This window comes from Anas platyrhynchos, chromosome 10, assembly GCF_047663525.1.
Source record: "Anas platyrhynchos isolate ZD024472 breed Pekin duck chromosome 10, IASCAAS_PekinDuck_T2T, whole genome shotgun sequence".
Classification (NCBI taxonomy): Eukaryota; Metazoa; Chordata; class Aves; order Anseriformes; family Anatidae; genus Anas; species Anas platyrhynchos.
In genome coordinates, this window is record NC_092596.1 from 15,489,638 (window position 1) to 15,514,553 (window position 24,916).

The 24,916-nt window shown below is 41.1% G+C and overlaps 2 long non-coding RNA genes across 4 annotated transcripts; one reads left to right on the forward strand and one right to left on the reverse strand.

Moving 5' to 3' along the window:
* The first annotated feature begins 620 nt into the window (after positions 1 to 620).
* LOC106020541 (uncharacterized) lies at positions 621 to 7,037 on the forward strand. The gene is made up of 3 exons (XR_001196100.5): positions 621 to 1,147; positions 2,011 to 2,190; positions 3,086 to 7,037. It is a non-coding gene; the product is annotated as an uncharacterized lncRNA (long non-coding RNA).
* A 6,187-nt stretch (positions 7,038 to 13,224) lies between these two features.
* Positions 13,225 to 23,968, reverse strand: LOC110354712 (uncharacterized). Of its 3 annotated transcripts, none has more exons than XR_005268255.2 (6): positions 23,661 to 23,968; positions 22,660 to 22,848; positions 20,599 to 22,065; positions 15,272 to 15,397; positions 14,517 to 14,601; positions 13,225 to 13,406 (listed from the first exon to the last, which is right to left on the reverse strand). It is a non-coding gene; the product is annotated as an uncharacterized lncRNA (long non-coding RNA). The 3 variants fall into 3 exon arrangements; XR_011811843.1 differs by having other exon boundaries at positions 22,656 to 22,848; XR_002406931.4 differs by lacking the exon at positions 14,517 to 14,601 and having other exon boundaries at positions 22,656 to 22,848.
* Positions 23,969 to 24,916: the final 948 nt, after the last annotated feature.

Consider the following 24,916-nt stretch of genomic DNA (forward strand, 5'->3'; position numbering starts at 1 on the left):
AGATGCATCTGTGCATCAGCCTGAAAACTAATGTCAGATGAGCTGATTTAATTTGTGGTCTGGCCTCAGCATCTCCTCTATGGATTATGTAAGACATTTTCCTTTTCTGTAGTTATAAGCCAGTCCTGAGGACAGTAGACTTTGCCTTCACATGTGGACTTGCCTTGGCCATCCACTATTGCAGTGAGAACTACCAGAATTGTAAACGGCATAAAACATATATAGTTTCTTCTGGAAGAAATTAGAAGTGGCTCTAGATGTCACATATCAACTGGCTTATAAATATAACTGTAATGCCTAAAAAAAGGTGATGATCACCTTTATACCTGCTTAATAGCATCATTTTAAACTGAATTACTGACATCATATATTACCTTCTTCCCCTACAGTAAATGGTCTCTCCCTGCTCTATTTTATTACTTATTGTAAATTCATTCAAGCAGTATATTTTGCTTTCAGCAAGGTATCCTCAGTTACTTTTTCTGTCCAGGATAAATTGAGATAAATTTTGCCTGTGCCTGTATTTTGCTTATGGCATCCATCTTTGCCCATGAAAAGTTACATGTAGAGTTGAACAGGACTTGAGAAATGATCATAGTGTACTGTAGAAAGTTACAGATCACCAGTTTGCAGTCAAACTGTGTGCAGAGGGCTCACTGAAGCAGCCAAGAATTTAATAGAAGGTGAAAAACATAAAGAAATGTGATGTATTCTCTAATGTTTATCCTGATAAAGTAATAAGCACATTACAAGGAAGTGACACTAGTTATTTACCATGACATCATAAGATTATACAGTAGCATATCACCCTAGGCACCACTGTTGCTAGTTATCATATTTTTGCTGTTGTAGGATTTATTTCAAGGGCTGTAGAAAAACAAAACTTTACTTTTGGTTTGTTTCTTTTTTCTTTTTTTTTTTTTTTTTTTTCGGTGGGGTTTCAAATAAAAGAGATCTCTATCCCTTTGTTGACATTCCTGTTCTCCCAAGGCTTAGCAAATCTCACAGCTGTGGCCACTTGCTGCCAAATCAAATAAAAACCTTAAGGTTTCCACCAACCAGCTTCTTTGAGGAGTTGCAGAGCCATTGTGGAAGCTACTTGATTGAAGGCTGTGGTTTTACAGCCATGGGAGTGAGATGTGTGAAGGTCAGTCCAGCTTTGCAGTGGTTCTGGGGAGGCCTGCATGTGGAAATGAAATGTATATCTTGCATGCTTTTTAGGAAACTCTATGAGCTGTCCCTAGATGCAACACATTTCTGGGTCAGTCTAGCCTTTGTTTTGTGCTTACAGCTCTGGAGATCCCGTGATGTGTTGGTGGTGAGGACCTGGTGCTGTGGTGGGCTGGATGCCAGTAGAGAACCCATTACATCCTGCAAAGCAGTGCCTGCTCTGTCTGATCTGAAGAGTGGCTCAATAGCAAGTTCACTTGAAGGTAGAAAAAAACAATTATTCAGGTCTTCCCCCTGTAAAAGGGGTCTGGCTTGGTGGCTGGCCCTGGGACACATCAGCACTCACCATCCCAACGGCTTTCCCTGCAGCAGTGGAGAGTGCCAACTGCAAAGCTGCTCCCTCACGTTCTCTTCCTGAATTGTCATCGTTCACTCCTCACTAACATCAAGTGTTTTATTTAAAAGTGTTTAGATATGCAGAGCTCGTTTTGGATTTGTATAATCAGAATTTTTAAGTGGACAAGGCCGTGATTTTCTCTTTACAAGGGAGTAATGTCACATTTCAGCTCAAAGTGAGTTTTCAGAGCCAGGTTACAAAATACAGGCAATTAAATACACAGACTTGAACAGTGGCATGGCTGCATGCATCCAAGGAGACAATTCTCACCCACCAGCTCATATCCACTTTGCTGTGCTCAGGGGAGTGGGGGAATCCTCCTGGGAGCTTCTGTTGATCTTGTGGCAGTGATTCCAAACATATCTTTGGGGGTGCTGCTGGGCATTGCTGGAAATAACGTTCAAACCTGACTCCTTCTGAATTTTACTCTGCAAATGTTGTAGTGGTACTGTTGAAAGTGCAGGTCTGTACACCAGAGGTGACCGGAGGTCTTGTGGAAGGAGATGCCTGTACTCTGCTGGCCTGGCTCTGTTAACTAACCCTTGTAAAACCTCTGAAGTTTATTCTGCCCACATACACTACTGAGAAGAGAGAAGCCTCTCCTCTGGAGTTTTTAGCATTCAGTAAGTAAAAACCAATTGATTTTTAGATCATGGGGCTGAGGGTTGAAAGCCAGTTGGGATAGATTTTGTTTAACTTCTGTATTTAAATAGCTCACACTGTTTGAATACTTATATTGCCTTTTTATTAGCTCACTCATGTTAGTGATGTGTGTGTCTGTGTCTCATGTCTTTGGGGAAAAAAAATGAAACAGCTGGCATGCAGGTCTACAAATAGGTATTAGCCAACATCTGATGTAGAGAGAGTCAGTGTTATACTGAAAGACTTAGGCAGGGTACAAAAATCTCAACTCATCAGGTGCCGCAGGGACATTGTGACCTTGCAGGCCCTTCTCACTGTAGATTTCACTGGTGGTCTGTGTCTTCTGTGCTGTCAGGAGCACCAGGGTCACCCCTGCCTGCTGTTATCTTGCAACAACCTTGCACATCACTGTAACAGCTAAGCTGCAAAGGGCAAGGTTACCTCTGATACTTGCAAAGCCAATTAGGACTTACAGAGCACTAAACTCAGATTTCTTCAAGTCATTTCATTTTATTGATCAGACACATTTTTATTTCCAGACTGCTCACTCTTGGGAACCATCCAGACTTCATAGTGCAAAGGACTATGTAAAATGTACTGATTCAGCACTCCCAGTGTGGTTATTTTTTTTTTTTTAACCTTGCAAGCTACATTTAAAATGCTAGACAGGGCTTGAAGAGCACTATCATATATCCAGTGTTTTTCTGAAAGATTTCTCCAACTTGCATTTCCCTTGTTCTCTTCAGAATTGAAACATTTCCTTCCTCTCTTTCTTGGTTAATTCCTTGGATTTTCCCAGAAGGGAGATTCCCAGCATGCAAGAGAGTTCATAAAGCAGGTGCTGACACTTAACTTCTTCCAAAATATTCCATGCAGGTTGGTAAGCTTTTCCCTATGGCTAATGGAGCTCAGACCAGACAGACAACACTTCAGGTGAGAAGCTGGACCTCTGCCTCTCCCCCAGAAAGTGCAGCACAGCTCTGTGCTGCCACTGCTCCTTTAGCACCTTTGTGAGTGCTGACTCCAGGCACACACATGCAATTTCCTGGAGACTCTTGTGTGAGTGAAATGACTTTACAGACAATTTAATGCCTTCTTGCACAGGAAAGATATATTCTTTTTGCCTTGACTGAAAGAGAGGCATAAAATCCCAGGAAAGGAAATAAAGTGATTCTGGATCAATAGAGAGAAATATACAGTAAATGCTTTAGTATGTTGTGCAATAACAAGAGCCCTTGTGCATTATAAATACAGACGCTTAGCTTATCATGTCCATGCTGTCAGTCCTTCAGTACCCACAAGCCACTTGAAAAGCACGCAGCTGAGCAGGTCTGAAGCCACCAAAGCTGCCTTTGTGTATTGTTCTGCTACTTGGAGAGACATCTTGGACTGAGAATAATGCTGAGAAGAGCCACCATCAGCACCCTGGACCTGGACATTCCAGCGGATGCAAGGCAGAGAAAACTGCACTGAATCTGCCTGGATTTGGCTAACGTTTAAAACCAGCAGCAGCCATTTCGATTTCTCTGGGTAACACAGATCCGTACTACACTGCTAGTTACACACAGGTTTGGGAGCAATTAACAAGTAAGTGACTGTGAAGTGAAAGTTGGAGCATCTCTGTGCGAGGGATCTGCAGAAATCTCTGCAGAGCTGAGGGCTGAGATATCTTCAGAGTTACGTTCCTAACTACATTTGCTGTGCCCTCAGGACGTGCAGGTCTTCCTTGCTATACACATCACAAAGTCCCATAGTCTGGTGAAATTTGGCTGATGGAAATCCATGCTGTCACACTTCATTAGAAGGTGGCCAGGGACAAGCACAGGGAGAAAAATCTCTGCTGATTGCAAACACCTAATTTCCTTCAGAAATCAGACTAGATTTCTTCCCAGAGCATATAGGCTGACTGCAAACATCTCAGAGTATTTGCAGGGCTGTTAGCAGTAAGCTGGCAATAAGTGCTGTCAGAGCCCCTTTGCAAGACCATGGGTCACCCCTTCTCTAGATAAAGTACTTGCAATGTGATGTGAGATGTTTTATTTCTGTACAGCACAGAAACATAGAAAATAGATGTTTAGCTGACTGGTAAGTGCAAGTTGTAATGTACTATTTTTCAAGTGTTTATTCCCCTGGTCTTGTCTACAAGCCAGGAAGAAACTGATCTGAACAGATTTCTCCCGTTGCCCGCCTGAAGCTCCCATTCCTCCTTCAAAATACTTTTTTCAAATTTCTTCTGAGAAACAGTACTTTCAAATAAGCTAATAGAGAATACATAATGAAATATGAGAAGATTTCTGTTGAATCCAACATATTGTCATGTTCCCAGTTCACCTCCTTGCCTCAGATTCCCTTTGTTCTCCCTCCATCCTCTCACCAGCCACCCTGTTCTTTTTCCTTTTGACTGCCCACTTTCACATTCATTTTGGCTTTCCTTCAGTCTTTTAATGCTGTATCTATTCCTTGAATTTACTATAGTTTGACATTCTGTTTCATGAGTCACCGCTGGGGATAGAGTTTGAAGTAGATCAAATTGCACAAACTAGTTCTTACAGCTGCCTAAAACTAATCTGAATTCATGCTCCTTATTCCCCTGATAAACCTTCGTGGATTCTTTGTTCTATACGCTCTCCCCAGAAGATGATGAAGTAAATATATGTATTTATTGCATGTGGTGATGGCTGAATGTCAGGGATAGGGAGACCAAGAACTTCTGCCCTTTTACCTTTGCACAGGTCCTCAGCTTGCACACCACAGAAAGTCTGGATCATGTCCCCTTCCTCAGAAGGTTTCTCTAATCGTTTTCCTTCCAGTACATTTTCAGTCAAACTTCATAATCCTCAGTGAGTTAATTGGGTATGCGTCCAAGTATACATTCGCATTTACATATCTCCTAGTGAAATGCTGAGTGGCAGCCACACTGAATTCCCAGCACTTTTCTGGCCTTCCCTTTTATTCTATCATGCTTTGTTGAATTTTTCTCTAATACAATAGAAATAAAAGTGATGTTTAGAGGAACGCTTGCTTACTAAACAACTACTAAATTCTACGTACAACTCCACTTTGCTGTGGTGTTTAATCACTTGCAGAAATTGTTCCTAAGCTTGTATTTTCTACTAAGAACATTAATCTTTAAATAACTTTATGCCATGGTGGTGTGAGATGATTAGGTTGGCAAGAATATCTGTTGTGGTGTCATCATAATTTTCATTAGTACAGTGGATTATGACAGCTTGTTCTCTGTTCAAATTGATGTGATTACTAGTCTGAGACCCTGGCACATTTCACTAACACCTGACATCTGGAAAAGAAAGGTGGGAGGCAATGAAAGCTCTCAAAGTTGCTACGTGATGCACACCAATAGTCTCATCATTCATTCCAGCAGCTGCTGCAGCCAAGGGTTATGGCCTTCCTTGGTCAACAGAGCTAACACAATTCTTGTGGTGATAAAACAATTAGCTTTTGTGATTAGTGATGGAAAATGCCATCAAACGATGAGTTGTGCTGAATAGGCAGCAACTAGAATTACCAGCACTTCTCTATTTAAATTCAGGTAACATATCAGAAGTGGGTGGATGAGTTGGAGATTTATTTTAAGAAGAACAAAAAGCAAGTGTCAAATATACATGTGTATATCAAATTGAAGACTCGTATCAGAACAGCAATGACAATGGAACAATTCTACCAGCAAAACTGTGAAGAAATGTGTTTCTAGCTTATATAACACCTTTAGCAGAGGATGAACTCTTGCCCTTGAATAATTGTGGTCCCTGTAAAGCTAATACTGCATGGGACAGCAGTGAGAGCTGCCCTGAGAAGCCAGACACTCTCACTCTGGCACAGCCATGAACCTGCACAGGACCCTCAACAGCCTTTGGTTCCCTAGGCTTCATACAATACTGCTGATATAAAGTGGTACTATCATACCACCTGACTTCAATCCTGGCATTTAACAATGACAGCAAAAGGATCTACAGAGAACAAGGCAGGTTCATAGTGGAAGTGAATTTTTCTTGTGCTACGAGTGAAATTCCTTTTATGTGGCAGCATTAAGCTTCTTACCAGCAGCTAAAAATGCAGGCTGTTAGCAATGTTTTTCTGTACAGACATATATATTCCAGCACTCGTCACTGGTGATGAATCTTTTCACAGTGATCTTGTTCCCTGCGGAGTCACCAAGCCCCACGCACTGCCAGTGCTATGAGTGTCCGACAGGAAAATCAGATTTGCTCTTTCACCATTAAGCTGCTATTTCCAGCCTTGAAAATTATGCTGGGTGACATTAGGCAGCCAGGCTCCATAAAACAGCATAGACAAGACTGTCAGATCACTGCACTGGCAGAATAATCTGTTCTGACACGGAGGAAACCGCTACATGGGAAAAACTGAGTCCTGATCCAGCCAGGGAAATGTGTGAGGGTAAAATGCCAGTGCTGCCACCACAAGAACTCTGGCTGTGTGACCAGACATAGGACACACAATGCATGGGACAGTGGTGCCCAGCGATCTGGCTGGCACTGCACATCTCTGAGCAGAGCCAAAGTGCATTTGAGGCAATTTTTGTACATGAGATGTAACTGAATAAAGCAAAAACTGCACAAAGTAAAACCAAAAGAATTTGAGTGGTGTGGTCTCCCTCACAGAAGACATCTTGGGCTTCTGATAGTGACCAAGCCTGGACTGAACTGCAATGCAGACAGAAGGGAAGATGGGAAGGGCTTTGACAGTGTCCAGCCCTTAGTGAAGTTTTTGTGCAGCTCAGAAAACACATGCAACTTTCTCAATTCCACATCCAAATTTTCTTACAGCGGAGTGAGGTCTTGTGTTTGCCATTATCAGGGATATGTTTTGAAATGTGTTAAGAAATTAACCCAAACCCATTAATCACTAGCATATTTCTTACTACAGTACCAGCCAAGGATTACTTCAATACTTATTTTAATGGATTCCTCAGCTATGAAGGTTAAAGGTCTTGCAAGACACTTTTTATAAGCTTTCTGAAATCTAATCCATCACTAATTTCTGTATGTCTTGCACAGCACTAGGCTAATGTAATGCATCACCACATAAATCCCTCTCTGATAAAATTATCCCAGGTATCACAAAAAATCAAAGCATTGTTCTTAAATACACATGCCTTTTTTTTCAGATGTCTCACTAGTTGAGATGTAAGCCTGGTATCTTCAAGACATTTTTTCTTGATGATGACTATCATTTGTAGTTTATTATGACACCTGGCAGCTCAGATTCTCCATGCCAACAAACGTTAGAGACAGAAGTGGTTCGCTAATGACATCTCTTAGTACAGAACAACTAACTTCCTACTCGTGTCCCCAGGCTGAATTTTTGGCCCAGTACCAGTGTTATTCATCCCACAAGCCAACCTGCTCCCTCTAAAGGGAGCACTGTATAAAACACTGATGTGACTCCTTTGTTCTTTCACTATTAATTTCTTCAACTAATTTTGGTTACCTAGGACATACAACCACTGGTCTAAGCATCAACAGTTGTTTCCTTTTAATGTGTTGCAGATGGATTGGTGCAGAGCCCATGGAGCATAGTTGCAGCATTGTTGCCTTCTTGGTTTTCCAGTCATGATCTCCCACAGAGGAGACAGGGAATGGCACTATGTGTCTAATTCTGCTACACACCACAACTGTGTGCTGTGCTAAGACTAGACATCTTTTTGCCTTCTTTATCCGTGAGCCATTAACACATTGCCTATGAAGGGCAGTGTGACAAACCAGGCCACAACAGCCATGGTATATGTTATGTTAGTGGAAAGTTTACACTGTAGATACAGAGTCAAAGAGAGGCCAAAAAGAAACTGATTTTTCAGTTTCCTGATAAGGAATGCTTAAAAGTATAAGCCTCTTAGCACATCACAAAGCACAATACAATACCTGAAAAAGTATAGAAGGGGAGATAAACTAGAAAAGGAGACTTGTTAGTACATTGACAAAAACATAGTAATGGAGAAAGCCTCATATGTGAAGTCATATGCAATGGTTGTGGCAATAGAAATCATTATATCAAATCCTGCAGACAAGAAAAGAAGGGAAGGAATATTCACCACATTAGGTTAGCAGTGATTTAAGCAAAGAGATCATGCAAGTATCTGATATTATCCAGTGCAAAATAGCAAAAATAATTTGTGTACATCAAGCTGCTCTCAGATGCAAAAACTGTACCCAGACCCACACAGCCACCCCAGGAGGCAGCACATGGAGGAGGACGGTGGGGCAGCTTGGCAGCCTGTTAAGAGTGTGAACAACTTACCTGGGAACAAGAAAGTTCCACAGTCATCAATGCAGCTGCACACATCTGTAGCATGCCAAAGGCAATTGTAAAGCAAGCTGAGCCAGCAGTTCAGAATTAAAGGTGGCTGCAGAAAGCAAAGGCAGACATGAATCTATAAAGAATTTCAAAGTCCTCAGAAAACATCTTTCAAGAGTTTTTTTTTAAGCTAATATATCTGTCCCCTTAAAGTCCTTGAGTGCCATCACCAGTACAGCTGCACAGTACATGGAAGGAATACAAAATTCACCTTTGGCTGGAAAAAGTATCATCTTTCAAGGCTGCTCTATCTTATCCTGGGTGCTCAGGTTTTTCAAATATTTCTGAAATTATGAAATTCCAAATTACTCAGAGACAGGCAGCTGGGCTCTTGCTCTCAGCAGCAGTGAAGGTCCTTAATTTCTGAAAACAAATTTTAATGGAGCTTGCAATAGGAAGAATTCTCCCCACAGGGTTAATTGATGCAAGTCCCATGACAATTCTTAAAATTGTAAGCTGTCAGCCAGGTTTCCCAACCCAATATGTTCTTAACAAGAATTGCTTGTTTTATTTACAGGTTACCATTAATTACAAGATCTGCATCACATTATTAAACTAATATTGTTGAGATTGATGTGGCCTGAATAAGTTATTCATGCCTCATGGCCATAAATGATTTATGCAAGCCCACCTCTATCCCTCCCCCTGTATTGCTTCATCTATGCTGACATTTCTTCGTGAATATTTAAGGTAGGATCTGCTCTCACTTCATGATGAAAGTCAAACACAAGCACACTACAGAGCACAATGGGCAGTTGCTATTCAACCCACACCACACCGACATACAATGAATAGATATTACGCTTTTATGTGCAAAAAGATAATTCTTGCAGGCTGCTTTAGGGTGTAGGTTGCATAACTCTCACTAATAAGCCTTTAAAACTTTACTAGGAGAGTGAATGCAATTACTGGAGCTTGGTTACTGCCTTTCCTTATTTAAGTACAGTAATGTTTGACAGAGCCCACTCAACAAGAGTTATGTGGCAGCAGTGCCACGACATGTGAAGGACACCTGGTTGGCACAGCCTCTTGTGGGACGTCCAGTCCTGGAGTGTGAGCACAAGCAGCAGCTGAGCAGGTGTGCAGGCACAGCTGTCCACCCATTTACCGAACATGTGGTGGAAGAGCTCATTCCTCCCCCAGTGCGCTGACCTTGTCTGACAGAGTTGGTATCCAAAGATGTTTCAAGACATTCCTGGATGGGGACACCAGGACATTTGTCTGTTTATTGAAATAACACTTTGCTGCCTGCAGGGCTATGTGTTGTTGCCACTGTTAACCTTCTCAAGTAATATAAAAGGCAAATTCTCTGCAGCCTATATCTGGTTACCCAGATCTCTATGTTTGTGTGTTCTTCTCATTGTGACAACTTGGATTTCTTCTGGCCTATGATGGAGCTGTCAGCAAGCCATCCCTGGCACCAGCAGGGGTTGTGCTGCAGAGCTGCAGGGGAAGCGCACAATATGGGAGGGACAGGGGCAATGCAGCTGTTATTAGCACCTGTCTTTGCTATGCAGCTTTTTGCAGAGCACTGCCCATGCAAAAACAACATGCATCCTGCTTCTGCACACCCTGTATGAGGGGTTGGAAACAGTTCAGCCTGCAAAATAGGGACAGGCTTCAGCCAATGAGGCTATTAAAGAATCATACCCCAACATCACGCTGGCACTCGGGTGCATTTGCTGCTCACCTTCACCAGGATTCACAGCAGCAAAAAGGATCAGGTTCTGACAGCTCTCCCAAGCCCCCATATATTGTAGGCACTACAAGGAAACACCAGCATTTAAGCAGAACAAGCATGTCCCTGTCTCCTGGGGAGTAGGAGCCCTGCTGCTTCCTCCTGGCTAGCTTTTTACTCCTTAAAAGTGGAAACTGGGATGTCACCGGGCCACCTGTGAGTGGGAACAGCTCCTCCCCTTCTCTCCTTGCTCATTTCTTGCCATGGCCCCTGCTTTGGCAGTGCTCCTGATGTTTTTAAAACTCTCCCTGATTACAGCCTCCTGGAAATGCCACTGTGAGTAACTGCACATTGCACAAATTACACTGGCCCATTGCAAGAAATTGAGAGTTTTCATTACCTCTGGCAGTGCCAGAGTAACAGCAGAGAACCCTCAGCTGCAGGTGAAGGTACCAGGCTGCTGCCTGTGGGCAGGCAGTAGATGTGCGGGGTAAAGCCACGCTGAGCCTGGGGTGTCCCTGTGTGCCAACCTGCCCATGGGCTCCCACTGCAACCTTACCTCCTGTTCAGACCATTCTCTGAATAACAGCCTGTGTACTGCTCACAATTTTCACATCCAGAGACTGACCCAGGAAACCTCCATTATGCCTTTGGGAGAAAAGAAATACTCTAAGTGCTCCTAGGATTATTAATAATGTAAAAGTTTCAATTGTGCAAACACACGAATATTCGCTCACATGAAGTTGGGCTTTTGTTACATTCAGCTGCTGATTAAGGTGTTGGGCAAAGCATTCTCCAGTATACTTTGTGCATGCATTCGGGAGCTAAATAATAGACTGTGTAATTGCCATAGTTGCAAATATTCATTTCATTGTATATGGGAAATTACATTTTCTAAAACAAAAACAAAAGTTATGGTGATTTTGTGGCTATATAGTTGAGATATGCTTGTAAGAATAGCAGGAAAATATTCTTGTGGTTGGCCTAAGCTTGTCTACCTTTAAGGGGAAATAGTGAAGGAAGGAAGTACATGCCAGCTTCAACCTGCAGAGGATCTAACAAGCTGTTGGTGCTCACAGTGGAGTTTACAAAGATGGCATGTTCTAGTTAACTTAAAAAAAAAAAAAAAAAAAAAAAAGTGCATTGAAAACTGTGGTATAGTGAATCTGCCAAATAAGAAGGATACTTTACACAAACAGTGATCAGATATTAGAAGAGGGAACATTCTCAGTTTCATTGTGAATTATTCACAGCATAATCTGTGAATCTCTGCAGTACCCTGATGGCTTAAAGAGACACAAAGTGCTAAAGAGCTTCAGGAGAGACCCAGCAAAGCATGCTGTGCTGTTAAGGGCCTGTCCCCTCGCCAGTCCCTGGGCAGCAGCAAAGTTGGGCCCTGCAGAGCCCTGTATGTATACTCCAACTCAGCCTCTGCTGGCACCCTGTACCATACAGCATGTGAGAGTTGATGCCAAAGCAAATGCATTCTAGCGAAGTCTGCTGGCAGCTTGTTCTCTTTATTACAACCGAGATGTTTGAAAAATATCCCTGGTTTTGTTAGCCTGAATGTTGGCAACAAAGTAGGGAATCTAGGGGAGCATCACATGGGGAGTAATGACAGGCTAAATGTTATTTTCATTACAGCCCCATTAGTGTGATTAGAGAAGGTGGTCACAGTACAACAGGAATTTTCTTTCCTGTCTCTGTGCTCTGTTACTGAAGACATTAATCCAAAAACAAAACCTCCCTTCCTCCCATTTCCCCAAATCATACATACATCTTTTATTCTCCTTACCTGATGTAGTCTGCAAGCTTTTAGCTTTCTGGCATGCTTCAGATGATTTTAAAACATTATCTTATGGTAGCCACGGATAGTTAATAGCCATAGATGTATTTTCTGTGCACAGGTTTCCCAGCACAGGGACCGCCTTCCTCACTGCACACCACTTAAGTACAAAAATCTTCACCTCTAAGACTCCCATAGTATTGTCAAGACAGGACAGCTTTTGAGCACTATTCTGTGCATTCATATATTTTGTTTCACATCCCTAAAGCATTTGGAAAATGAACAGAGAGTCCCTCATTTTCAGAAGAGGGAGGAAGAAACTCTCCAAGTCTGAATGACAGAGAGATCAGGAATGGGCAAGGGAAGATGACACTCAGGGAAATAATCACCCAGACCTAGGAAGAGAGAACCTTGAAGGAAAGAGAAAATTGAGCTTGGGTAATTTTCCAGTTCATTTACCATTGAAATGGAGACTGGAACAAATTCCACACCTGGATCTGAGTTCACTAAATTGCAAGTTTGAGTCACTTTGACATCTCACTGCACAAGCCCATCCCTCTCTAACCACACTAGGAAGCCCATCCTTTAGAGAGGCAGCCACTCAGCAAGCTGTCCCATTGCACTCATTCCCATCCAGCAGCTTCAAGTTGCCCATCCAAGATTTACTACCTGCCTTTTGAACCCGAGTCTGTGTTTCAAAGCCACAAACAACGGCCCATGTTATCTCATGCTCTGAAACCCTGGAAGTGAAACAAACATCTGCCTGCCTAGAGCCAAGAGAACATGGCTAGTAAATGTTGCTTCTCTCACCCTTTGACCAAAACGATCTGGAAATGCTGCATGGTGGCAGTGTTGTGCAATGAGGTAAGAACCCAGAGCACCAACCTGCAACAGGACTGTCAGCTGTTAAATTCGACTGTATGTAATCACCTTCACATTTTCTGACAGCTCAGAAAGTTTGTGACTGACAGGAACAAACAAACAACAAAAAAGAAACACATTTAGTCACCATCAGCCCGGATTTAGGCACCTACATACATTGCCCACTTTCCAGCTGGGACAGACAGGATTTTAGTTGCAGGGAACTGAGATCAAGCTTAGCAGAATGCCCACACATTTCAGCATCCCACACACTTAATATCCATGATTGTAACAACATAGCAACTGGTCTGTAATTAGTACAGACATTGCCAGAGATGCCTTTGTATTACTTATGAGTCATGCTACTAAAATATTCTTTATTCATTATCCAAGTCCTTTTCATTTCAATGCCAGCCATTACCATAGGATACATAGGACTCTGTCAGGCTTGTCAAAGCCAAGTGCCTTCTGATAGGGATCTTCATATTTAATCTGACGAAGATTTACTTTACAAAAGAGTGAGATCACAAGGTTCCTCTCTGCACAAAAGAAGAAAGAAAAATTTAAACACGTCTCAAAGTAAGGGATTTTCTCCTTGTTGCTTCTCCAGGCACCCACCTACAGTTAGAAGAACCACTTTGAAACTTGGCTTAAATTGTTCTGTCAGTTTATTAAATATTTGTATTTTAATATATTTCTAGTTAACTAATGAGGAAAGAAGTCTCATGGAAAGAAAGAAAGCTTAGATAGAATAGGAAACTTCCCTTCATCTTTAATATAATATATGGAACTGAAAAAAAAAGGGAAAAGTAGCTGAAATGTATTATGACAAGCAAATAAAAGTAATATTGGAAAATTCCTTCAGGCAGATTCTGTTCTAGGCCACTACTATTTATTAAGATTTATTTTTTATTCACTAAGTTATTAAATCACTGTGCTGGAAAGTCTTTGGGTCATTTCAAACCACCATTTCATTGATTTCTTATTCCTAAAACATCCTTAATATAGCGTTGTCATTAGAGGTGATGACAATGATCCCAAGATTTCCCTTGGCAGTGGGCTAATTGTCTAAACGTTCTTGCTGTTGAAGAGAAAATCTGACAGATTAACTCAGAATACAATATAAGATTTATAAATAAAAAGGTAGGTTAAAAAAATAGTCTGACATGGTCAGAAAAGTTCCTATAAAACACACAACAGAAAGCGGGTGACTTGGCTTGCTGTTTCCCAGCTCACATGCAGCTAGCTGGGCACAGGTGCGAGCTGAGAGGGCAGCACAGAGGGAGAGCATCCCCCTGAGCAGCCTAGTCCTGGGTGCCTAACCCTAACTGCTGCTGTTCTAAAAACTTTACATTTTCATGCTTTGGAGTTCATCTACTATTTCTTACTGCTGGAATGTGAGTGGCAGACAGAATTGTCTCTCTTGAGTGTAATATGTTATGGAAATGGTGTTTTTCTATTCAGCTGATTTCGTAATCTCATCATGTTCTGCATTTCTAAATATTTAAAAAACGTCTTTCTTTTTTTAGAAATATTTTTTTAGATTTGAATAAATAATTTATTTTAGAATAGAATCTTTTTTTTTTCTTTGTCTTGAATGTCACTATTGTTTTCACATGTAGATGTATACATTGAAGACTTAGTTTTACCTCAAAAGGGAATTCAGAGAGCAGCCTCTCTCTCCGAGATCTGCAGCAGAGCTGGAACATTTTTTTTTTTCTCAGCCATGCAGGCCTAAGAAAAGGGAAATGGCAATCCCTGTCACCTATTGGTGCTACACTGGATCAACATAACAAAATTGCTGATTATACTGATTCCTGAGACAGGCTTGCATTACACAATATATGTCAGAGGAAATCAAACTGCCAATCAAGAAAAATCTTTGAAATATTCAGTTTAGCAATCTATTTGTTTCCCAATTGGAAAAGATATAGCAGAAATGCACTATAGACTGCCACTATGGAGAAAAAGAAAACCTCCAGAAGATTAGTCTAGAAATAAATTTATATTTTAAAGTTGAATCTTTTTTTTTTTTCTTCCCTCTTCTTCCTTTCAATAAAATCTTTGGCTGCATCAGTTGCTGAAGGCACAAAAGTTTGGCATAAGATGTACCTACTGACTTTAAGGATAAATCAAACCAACTCAGCGCCATCATTTCCTGTAAGCATTACAGGAAACACATCCACATCTTTATGAGGAATGACACCAGATGCTTCTGCCAGATCAAAACCCAGAGGCACTGGTTTGCCAAAGAGCTGAAAAGGCCAGGCACTGAGCTGCACAGAAAAAGATGGGTGTGGATGACTCACCCCAAACTGGAAGACCCCAAATTCTTGTCACATAGGCTACCAGACTATGACACATTGCAGCATGGACTGTGCAGGTCATGGGTTGTGTTTCTCACCTCGCTCCTGTCCTGCAGTCACCCTGAACACAGAGCAGTCTCTCCATGGCTGGGAATGTGCCACCTTCACTCTGCTTCATTGGTACGGATGATGGGGACAAGGCCAAAGCAACTGTGATGATCCTCCTGATGGGCAGCCAAAAACACGATGCTGTTATTTACCTTTTCTGTTCTCCATTTCTCACATGCTTTTGACCAGTGCTAAAAGAAAACAAACCTGATCAAAGAACCAGTGGTCCCGTTAGCCTGTGGAAATTGAGGTTCTTTCTCATTTACAGGACATCATTCAGCAAAGAGGTAGCTGAAAGTTTCAGCTGCAGGAATGATCACAGCTGCTGTTTCCAAATCGTGTCCAAAGGAGTTTAAAATAACAGCAAATAATAAAAAGCTACTTTTGAGAGGCAGAGTAAGTTTCTCTATAGCACTAACAGACACTAAATTGTAATTTTCTTCATTAACTCATCATGCTACAGAAGAAATGAGGTTTCAGAGGGAATTCAGAAATCATTTCTTCCACATCAAGAGTTTGTGCACTTAATTTACTGCAGTAAACCACCATTCTGCATGCTGAGGATCTCTGTGTTAGCCAGATGATGAAACAGCATCTGCCTTACACACTTTTTTTCTCCATTTAACTAGTAAAATATTTCCATTTCAGTGATGAGATGAAAAACACAGTGGAGAAAATCACAGAAGAAAAGAAATTCACAGCTTTCTAACTAGGGCTGTAGAGTGAAATAGCTAATATTGCCAGATTCAGCACAAAGGAAAATGACGGGGAATATTTTTTACAAAACACGCTACAATGAACATAAACTGCAAGAGCATTTTGGAGGAGCATGTAGCATGCAAGCAGGATTTCAGAACAACATAAGAGACTTATATATACAGAGGCACATCTTTTTTCATTACCCAAAATGACTTGGGTCTAAAAAAAAAACCAACATTGACAATGGAAGAATTTATGGACGTGGGAATCTGAAATCTCAGTCTGGTTTCCATAGATTTCTAGATGCTCAGAATAACAATGTAATTTGAAACTACAGCCTCATAATTGTGCCTAACATTGGAGCAGCATGTTGATGGCATGGGCCCCAAAGAAACTCCCTCCAAACATTTGCCATCTGCAGCCTGCAGAGAAGGGGGACAGTGAGGTTGGTTTGAACTCACTCACTACACTTCTGGTGCAGCAGAAGTGGTATTAAGCACACTGGTCTGTTTTTTTTTTTTTTAAAAAAAAACAGTGTTCCAGGTACTATGCTTTGACACCTCTCATTTCACATAGAATAAGCCTCTTTTTACTAAATTCTGACTAAAATTTTAATAAAGACCTTTTCCAATTGCTCCTTCCTTTTTCCCTCCCTCCAAGTGCTCAGTTCTCATATATTATGCCCAGCATCTTACAGCTTATAAAAATACATCATTGAATTTGAAGCAAAATCAGAAGAGTTTTAATTGCTCAGAGTCTTGGGAGGTCCCAGCCCCATTTGCAATAGGAATGCATTCAAAGATTCAGCCACTGGATTAATCCCAGGGTTCAGTGGAGGGATCCAAAATTGAAATTTAAAGAAGAGGCTTAGAATAATCAGGTCACTGATCCCAGAAACCCTTATGGTCAGTATGGTCTGGCAGTAGGCTTTCTGCATAGATACAATGTTTTTTTACTGTTTTAAATGTCATGTTCAGCGTGCAGTTGCTCCACTGCTGTTGCATTGTCTGCAAAGGAGCTGTGGACCAAAATTACCATGGATACTTATTTTGCCAAGGCTTTGAGAGCTCAGAAAATGGATGACTGCGGAACATATTTCTTGTGCAATATTTTGGCAGTTTTGAGCATAGAAAAGGCACTATTCCCAACAACAATTGTAAGGGGCAACTGCTATCTACTATTTATTCTCCGTAGTTAACATAATATTTTGAGCTTAGTCACAGAGTGGCAAGCTCTCTTGGCACTGAAGATGTTGTTTCCCCTTCTCCCTAGTGCATGTAACACATGAAACTAGAGAACCAATACTTACAAATGTTCATATATTAAAGACATTACATAGAGAAACAGTGAACAGTAATGAGGAGGAGCCCTAAGTGAATCCTCTCTTCCTTTCAAGGAGTTTTCAAAGCCTTTGTCTACCTCACCTTGTATTATCTTGCTGGGAGATGGTGTCTTTGCACTGTTCTCTGGAGGGGTGAACTTCGTCCCCATAGGAAACTAGCCATAGATATCAGGCAAAGTAGGATATACAGATTTATAGCTTCATTATCTGTTTTAGCAGATATGAATATTGCAAGGAGAAATCATGGAAGGAGATGTTTGTATTCTTGTAAATGGCCAAGAAAGCAGAAAACCACAGTTGTCAGAACCTTTTACTATCATTACCAAAAAGTTTATAACTGTTTACTAAGCATACATAGCCAATCAGTGTTCATAATTTCCAAACCCTATGTTGGTTATACCCTGCACATGCTGCTTAGCAGCCAGCTCAAAGCAGTGGGGATTTCCTCAGTAAGGGGAAATCAGAACTTGTCAATTCATTTAGCAGCATGCTACAAGCCTTACCATGAACAAATTGCATCTACACATCAGAGTTGCTGGAGTTCCAGAAAGCACAAGATAGTGTCAGGGAAGAAAATATATCCCTGGGAGAAAGTTATAGAAGTGATCTTGTAACAGCTGAGCAGTGCAGATAATCAGTCCTCCTTAACTGCCAGTGGGTTGAACAGGACTCTTAGACCACTACTGGCACAGGTCAGCCACCTCTTGCCATTTAAATGTTATCACAACAATTCCTGTAACATTCTAAATTGAAAAAATAATGAGCAGTATATAGAAATGAATCACTGGCTTGTTCTGGGAAAGCAACTAGCCAAAATTCAAAGGACCTTTACAGTGTCACAGAGATTTTTCTGACATAATAATGACTGGTGGGAAGGGCTTGTGTTTGTCTGTGTTCTGCTGCCAGCCTAATCAGATCAGCACCACTAATAAAGTTTACTTCCCTCTAGCTGGCTTTTAGCTTGCAAATGTGTGTTCAGCTTAAGTCAGGGCAGAAAGAAGAAAAGATTTGTCTCTGCCATGTTCTTTGCAGGTTTTGGGAGAGGGATGATACCAGCTTTAGGAAATCCAGATTCAAATTCTGACAACAGTGCACAGAGGCGAGTGAATTGTGCAGGTCTCCGCGCCTCAGTGTCCTGTTGCTGAGCAGTTTCCCCTGCCTTTGCTAAGCTGTGTGTGCAAAGAAGAGTTGCTCTGGGGCCCTGCCAGACTGTGCTTGTGCAAAGCAGCTCCAACCATGGCATGGTCTTGATGGAGCAGGTGGGGTGTGAATGCTCCCACCTTCCTCACTGTCTCTGGGCTGGACCAGTCCCAATCAGGGCCCCTCTGGTCATGCACACTGCTTTAAATTGCCTGTGCATGAAGTTCCCAGCAAACCTGATGTTTTTAGTTTATTTTATTTCCCTAACCCACTGCTAAGACTGGTTTTATCAAGTACCTTTTGCTAGCCTAATAAAATATCATTATCATTTATGAAAGAAAGCCAGATGCTTAGCAGATGAAACTGTCCAGGAGAGTGCTGGTGACAGTGCTGCAGATGGACTTAGATGCAATCAATTTATGATAACAATGCTGAGCAAAGGAACAGCTGTGACAATCTCCCTGCTTGGGTTTGGATACCATATCTGATGGCACCTATTTAAATCCTTGTCTCCACCACATTTAGCAGTAAATTTATCCTGCAGCAAGACTGAGTGTTGTCTAGTGTAAACAGTAGCCACTCCTTCCTCACCATACACCAAGAGCAAAGTACAGGCATTGTTTTTGTGCAGGTGGAAACAGGTTCCCACAGTGCTTCACTCAGTGAAAAGGTTCATCTTGTTTTGTGTTGGCAGCCCTGGGTCAGTTTACTTCTGCATCTGTGGTGGTCTGGATGTCAATTTGTATGATTACAAGGACTGGCTTGCTACAGAAAAGCAGACAGACTTATTTTCTTTAAGTTTTCATAAGAAGCCTTTCATACAAAATATAACATATTTAGCCCACCATGTCCATAACAAATACCTCTTCTAGCCTTTTTATTAATCTATTTATTTTTAAAATCATGCAGCTATAAACATATCACCTGGTGTTGTACACATAGAACCTGCTTAAAGATCTTTCCACCACCAGTATTGCATCTTGCAGAAAGTGGAATATTGACAAAATATGTGACCTTTGAGGCGGGGTGTGGTGAATGGCTGGTCTGAATCTCCCTGCAGATTTTTGCTTCATCTCTCTTATTCAGTGATGTGATCCCTTTGCACGATTACCATCTTTCCACACTCACTAGCCTGCAAGAGCCCTAGCAAGCTCAGATGAACAACCAAATAACATGTATTCACTGAATTAATCCACCAGGCATCACCACTTTGATAACAACTGAAGTTGTCCCCTGAAAACAGGGAATCAACAAAATCATTAACGGGATTTCATGTACTTCATTCTCTTTTCTGAAGATGAAGCTGAGCTCCCTGTTTAGATGGGTAACATTATGGGGTCACACATAACAGTTGTGTTATGTGTGACCTGTTTACAGTCACTGTCCCTTGATAACGTGACGATGTCACATTCATGATGTCAAAGATTATTTTGCTTTTTGTGATATCTTAAACTATTCCTAGCACAGAAAGGGAAGGGGAAAAAAAGAAAAAAGAAAAAAGAAAAAAGCCTGTTTTGCACATCACTAGCTATTAGGCTATGTCTGGTTACATCACATCAGCTGACATACCATAAACCAATGCAAGCAGATCAGATGTGACACAAATGTCATGTTGCATCAGATTTTAAAAAAATTGTCAGCTTTTACACCGTAGATAAAAAATGCCAAGAGAAGTTCAACAATTGCACCTGTTCAAGATAAAGCAATGCTATTTACCAACTGTAATACCTATTTTCATATTCCAATGGCACATTTCCAGTTTATGAAATTACCACTTTTCCTCTGTTACGCTCTTATTCCTCACCAAAAGACACAGAAGTCATGACCATTAACCTTGACAAAGCACCCATCAGCAGGGAATTCATCAGCTGAAAAATGGATAAAACATTGTGCCTATCTCAAGAAAAATAATAAAAATAAACAGCACTGAAATCAATAGCAACCTTTCTATTGATTCAAACAGGAAATGGATCAAGGTTTCCATGCCTCAGTAAATACTTCTACTGTACAACTAATTTCCAATTAGGAGGAAAAGCATGTTTTTAGTAGGCCAGTAAGGAAAAAATAAATAATAATAATAATAATAAGAAATTATATAACAGAACAGACAGAATACAAAGGAAAGGTAGCACTTACATAACGTATCAAGTGTTAATGCCATGGTTGTTTTTTCAATGTTTTCTTCATTTTCCACTCACACAGAAGAGAGAGTGAATAAGAGAGCAAGCCCGAAGTTTGCTCCAGTAGCAGGGACCTGGCGCATGTACATGCCCCTCCTAGGGGTCAGCGAAAATATTGCGCCTGAACCAGAGGCCACTGGCCACCTGCTCACCCTGATTCTGGAGCAGAAAAAAGCTTTGGGACATTTGCAGCTCCCCTATCTGTGGTTTACTAAAGTAGTCATTTCAATGCCATATCATATGTGAGCTGCAGAGGAGTCTGACACTCCTTTGCAAGAATTCCCCTTGCCCACAGTCACAGCTTATATCAATTACTTTCAGCAACCTGAGGGTCTTTATTTTGTGTTGGGTTGGTAGCAGTCTGCCTTTATGATAGATTATTGCATGAGGCTGGAAACTCTTGGTGACACTGATAACACAATTGGTTAATAACTTCTGTTACAAGCTCAAGCAAAGCCCAAACTGCAAAATTAAACAGTAAATGGCCAGAAGCATCACCTGCGTTACTAGGAGAGCACCTGCACACGAACCTACTGCCTGCTCACAGCAGCAAGCAGCTGCAGCAGCAATAGAGGAATTGGGTGGGGGAGGCATGAGCTGACTGAGTGACTCTGCTCTCCAAAATCAATCTCCGGTATGGTTTTCCCCTTCTCACATAACGTGTATACAACAGGAAAAATTTCCCTTCCCTTGTTTGCATGTCTCAATATGAAAGAAAAGAGACAGGCATTCCTGCAGGAGCAGGGATGCTGAGCAGTGAGATGAAAGTGCTTGTCAAGGATGACAGGAACTAAAAGGACATTCTCCAGGTTATGTGGTTCTCTGTAAACTTTCAGTAACCTCCTCCTTGACATTGTGTCTATCACATAATACTGCTTCAGGAGAGAAGTAGTGTTTAACACCTGCAGCATACTAGATCTTGCTCCTCTGACATGCCACTTATTTTGCTATGAATCTTCCCTTTTGATTTGGCAAGTGCAAAGGCCCATTTCTGGCCTTTTTTTTTTTTTTTTGGTGGTGGTTTGCTTTATTTATTTATTTATTTCCTAAAGGCTCTAATAACTCCACTCCTCAACTGCTCAGCCCAGTTTTGGGGAAAGAGAGCACATGCAGGGAGGGGTGGAGAAACAGTTGCAGTTTCAATAATGGTTGAAGCAACGTTCAAGAAATATTTTCAGTATATTAAAAGAGGAACCAGTGCTTTTCCCCAGGCTCCCCACTGTAGCTGATGTGAAGAGAACATTCTGCAGAATACAGACCGCATTGCTGAGTGCAGTTCTGCCCTGTGAAAATTTGTTTTCTATATGGAAATTTCTTTAAATGACAGTCTAACAAGTCAGACATTTTCTCTGATGTGGAAATATTTCCTGCTTATCTTCTTCATCATTCAGATTGTTATTCATCATGTATGCTGGAGCAGCACCTGTGGATGGACCCAAGCAAAGGTATTAATTCGATGATGAATCAGGCAGTTTACTCGTAGACTAAGACTCAAATTGTAAAGCGATTCATCTTAGAACCTGTTTATAAGTGAAAAACAGACACCTTGAGGCTGCTAACCTTTTAGAAACACCACAGTGACAAATTCTGCCTGACAGGTTTGATATGAATTCTGCTTGCTGTATAAATATTGATGGTTTTAAAGCTTAGCATTGCAAACTTAATCTTAGCAGGTATATTTGCAGATCTAGAGCTGTGCTGAGTGCAAGCCCCCTGTTCTGGCAGGGAAATGATGCAGTGCAGTGCTCAAGGTGTTATTTAGAGTCATTAGTTCTTGAAAGGAAAAAGTTAATTGACAAGTGTTCACAAATGTTGTGTACTTGAACATCTCAGAGGAATAGCCCAATTACTATACTCTCAAACAAGCAGATCCAGGATCATTAAGAACCACTGACATGTTGAAAAAGACACTGGGAAGGCATGCAAGCAGAACAGGATTTTTGTGGTCATGTTGCTCTCTTTGTGAAGGGGAAAACAAGCCACCCAGGAACCCCCGCTGTGCCTTCATATTACCTACAGATGCCCTGGAGATCTCTTTGAGCAAGGCAAGAAGAAAGCAAAGAACTTCAGGATTTGAACTTGAGTGTTTATTTTTAGGTCTTCTGAACAGTTGTCTCATGAAGGTCTGCATCCATGGAGCCTCAGAGCCCATCTCCATCAGCCAGAAGCATAATTTATAGCTCATTTTCTCCAGCATCAAAGCTAACTGCATGAAAGACATACAATATTGAGAAAGATCCAATTTTGCTAACACTTTGAAGAGTTAAGGAAGCAAGACAGGAAAAGAATATTAAAAAAAAAATATGTACACCAGTTTTCTTTGTTTTCTGGCTTCTAGACAGTTCCCCTTTATTTACTCCACCTATATAGTTCACCTTTAGATAACTTAGCTAATGAACATTTATTCATACTTTTAAAATAAAGCATTTTTAAAACTAAATCTTTAAGTTAATGAGCTGCCTTGCAAATTTTCTGTTTTTACCAGAGCTACTTTGGGTCATGCCTGCCAAACCAAATTCTTTGACCCAGTTTCTAAGAATAAATTCCCTCCTGAAAGCTGAACACATCTGCACCAATCTGTATAGTCCAGCTTGCTGCAACTGGGTTTTTATCATGGAAATGCACAGAGACTTTAGCATTGGTGATGTGAATTAAGCTACTGTATTTTTTCCAAGGCTATTCTAAAATTCTGAGGTCAGTACTTATATGGCTTAGTGACAAGGGAATTAACTGTACAAAGATCAGGAGATATTAAAATAAGAAAAAAAATAGCTCACTGCAAAAAAATAGTAGCATGCAATAATGTATGAGGCACAGATTGCCATTACTTAAAGTAAAAGAGCTGTAACACTTTTTTTTTTTTTACTTTACAGTAGCAAATGGGTGCAAGGAAAAACAAACAAACAAACAAAAAAAAACAATTAATGAACATTCTTTGAAAAAAATATGATCAGGACACTGTGATCAAACTTTTAAAAGAATTATTATACATAATGAGATATATTAGCTGCCAGATACCTGCAACCATACAGATCAGCTCCCTTCCTTCTACTTTCTGTTTAGGCTGCAAATCCACATGTCACAGAGTGTATCTCACTGCGACCTCTTGCCCACACTATAAATCAATGGTAGTTTTGCTGCTGAGCTGCTGTACTTAAATCAAGTCCTATGCATATAAATAAACATAAAATCACATAGCAGCCCCATGCTGTAATCCTGATGGGACTCTGAGGCTGTCATAAGAAGAGTTGTAGCTTGGTCATAATTGCACACAAGTGCCTCCCATTTGCACTTCTGCCCAGCAGAGTCTAGAGAAGGATGTTTGCTTCAGCTGATGTAGATTAGGCCTCTTTAATCTCTCCTGGAAATATTTTTACATGCTGTTTTTCAGTGGAGGTCTTGACACAGGTGGAATATATGATCAGCCTTTCTACAAGGGCTTGATCTTGCAAACTCCTCATTCAGTGAGAGCCCAGGGTACCCACTATACTAAACCAAGGCCTGGCTCCACTAAAACACAGATAAAAGAAGCACCTCCAGGAGGAGGTGGTTGTTACCATGTCCCTAAATCTCTGAACTGGGGGGATATTACAGCAGTGCAGGCCTGGGCTGCCAGAGGAGCAGAAATCACCAGTTACCCAGCTCAGAACTTGTTTTAGATGCAGTAACAAATATAATGCCCAGGTCTGGAAGGGTGCTGGAATGAGGAATATTTACAGGCTGAACTGGACCCCTGGGAGAAGACTAGCAGCAGCACCTTAAAGGAGCCCAGCACAGGCTCCCAAAAATTCCAGAAAAAAAAAAAAAATGATTTACATTATTATTATTAATTAATTTAGCCCAGGACTAAGCAGACTGCAGACTAAGGACTGCAGGCTTAGCAGAAGGTCCTGTCAAATTATATTTTACTTTGACCCAGAATCTATGGACATATTCTGACTACATTTATCTCCATGGCTCCTCCTGACTCTTTTGGAAACAGCAGCATTTGTTTGCCACCCTGAGGCAGCTCTCCTTGGGAAACAGCAAGGTGTTTCTGCATAACTGGGTCCATTAGCCAAAGCACCGTTGCAGGGCACAGCTCAGTTAATCCATTGAATTTTTGTACCCTCCCTCTAAAATCTCTGGGAAGCCTCAGGGAGCTTAAACAATGTAAGAGCATCAAACACTGAACCTACTACCCTTTTGTTTCAAGTTCAACCACTTTGCTTTCAGCCTCGTCACATGGGGGGTGAAGCGGAGTGATGTAGTTTTGGAGAGGGTTGTGTTGCAAA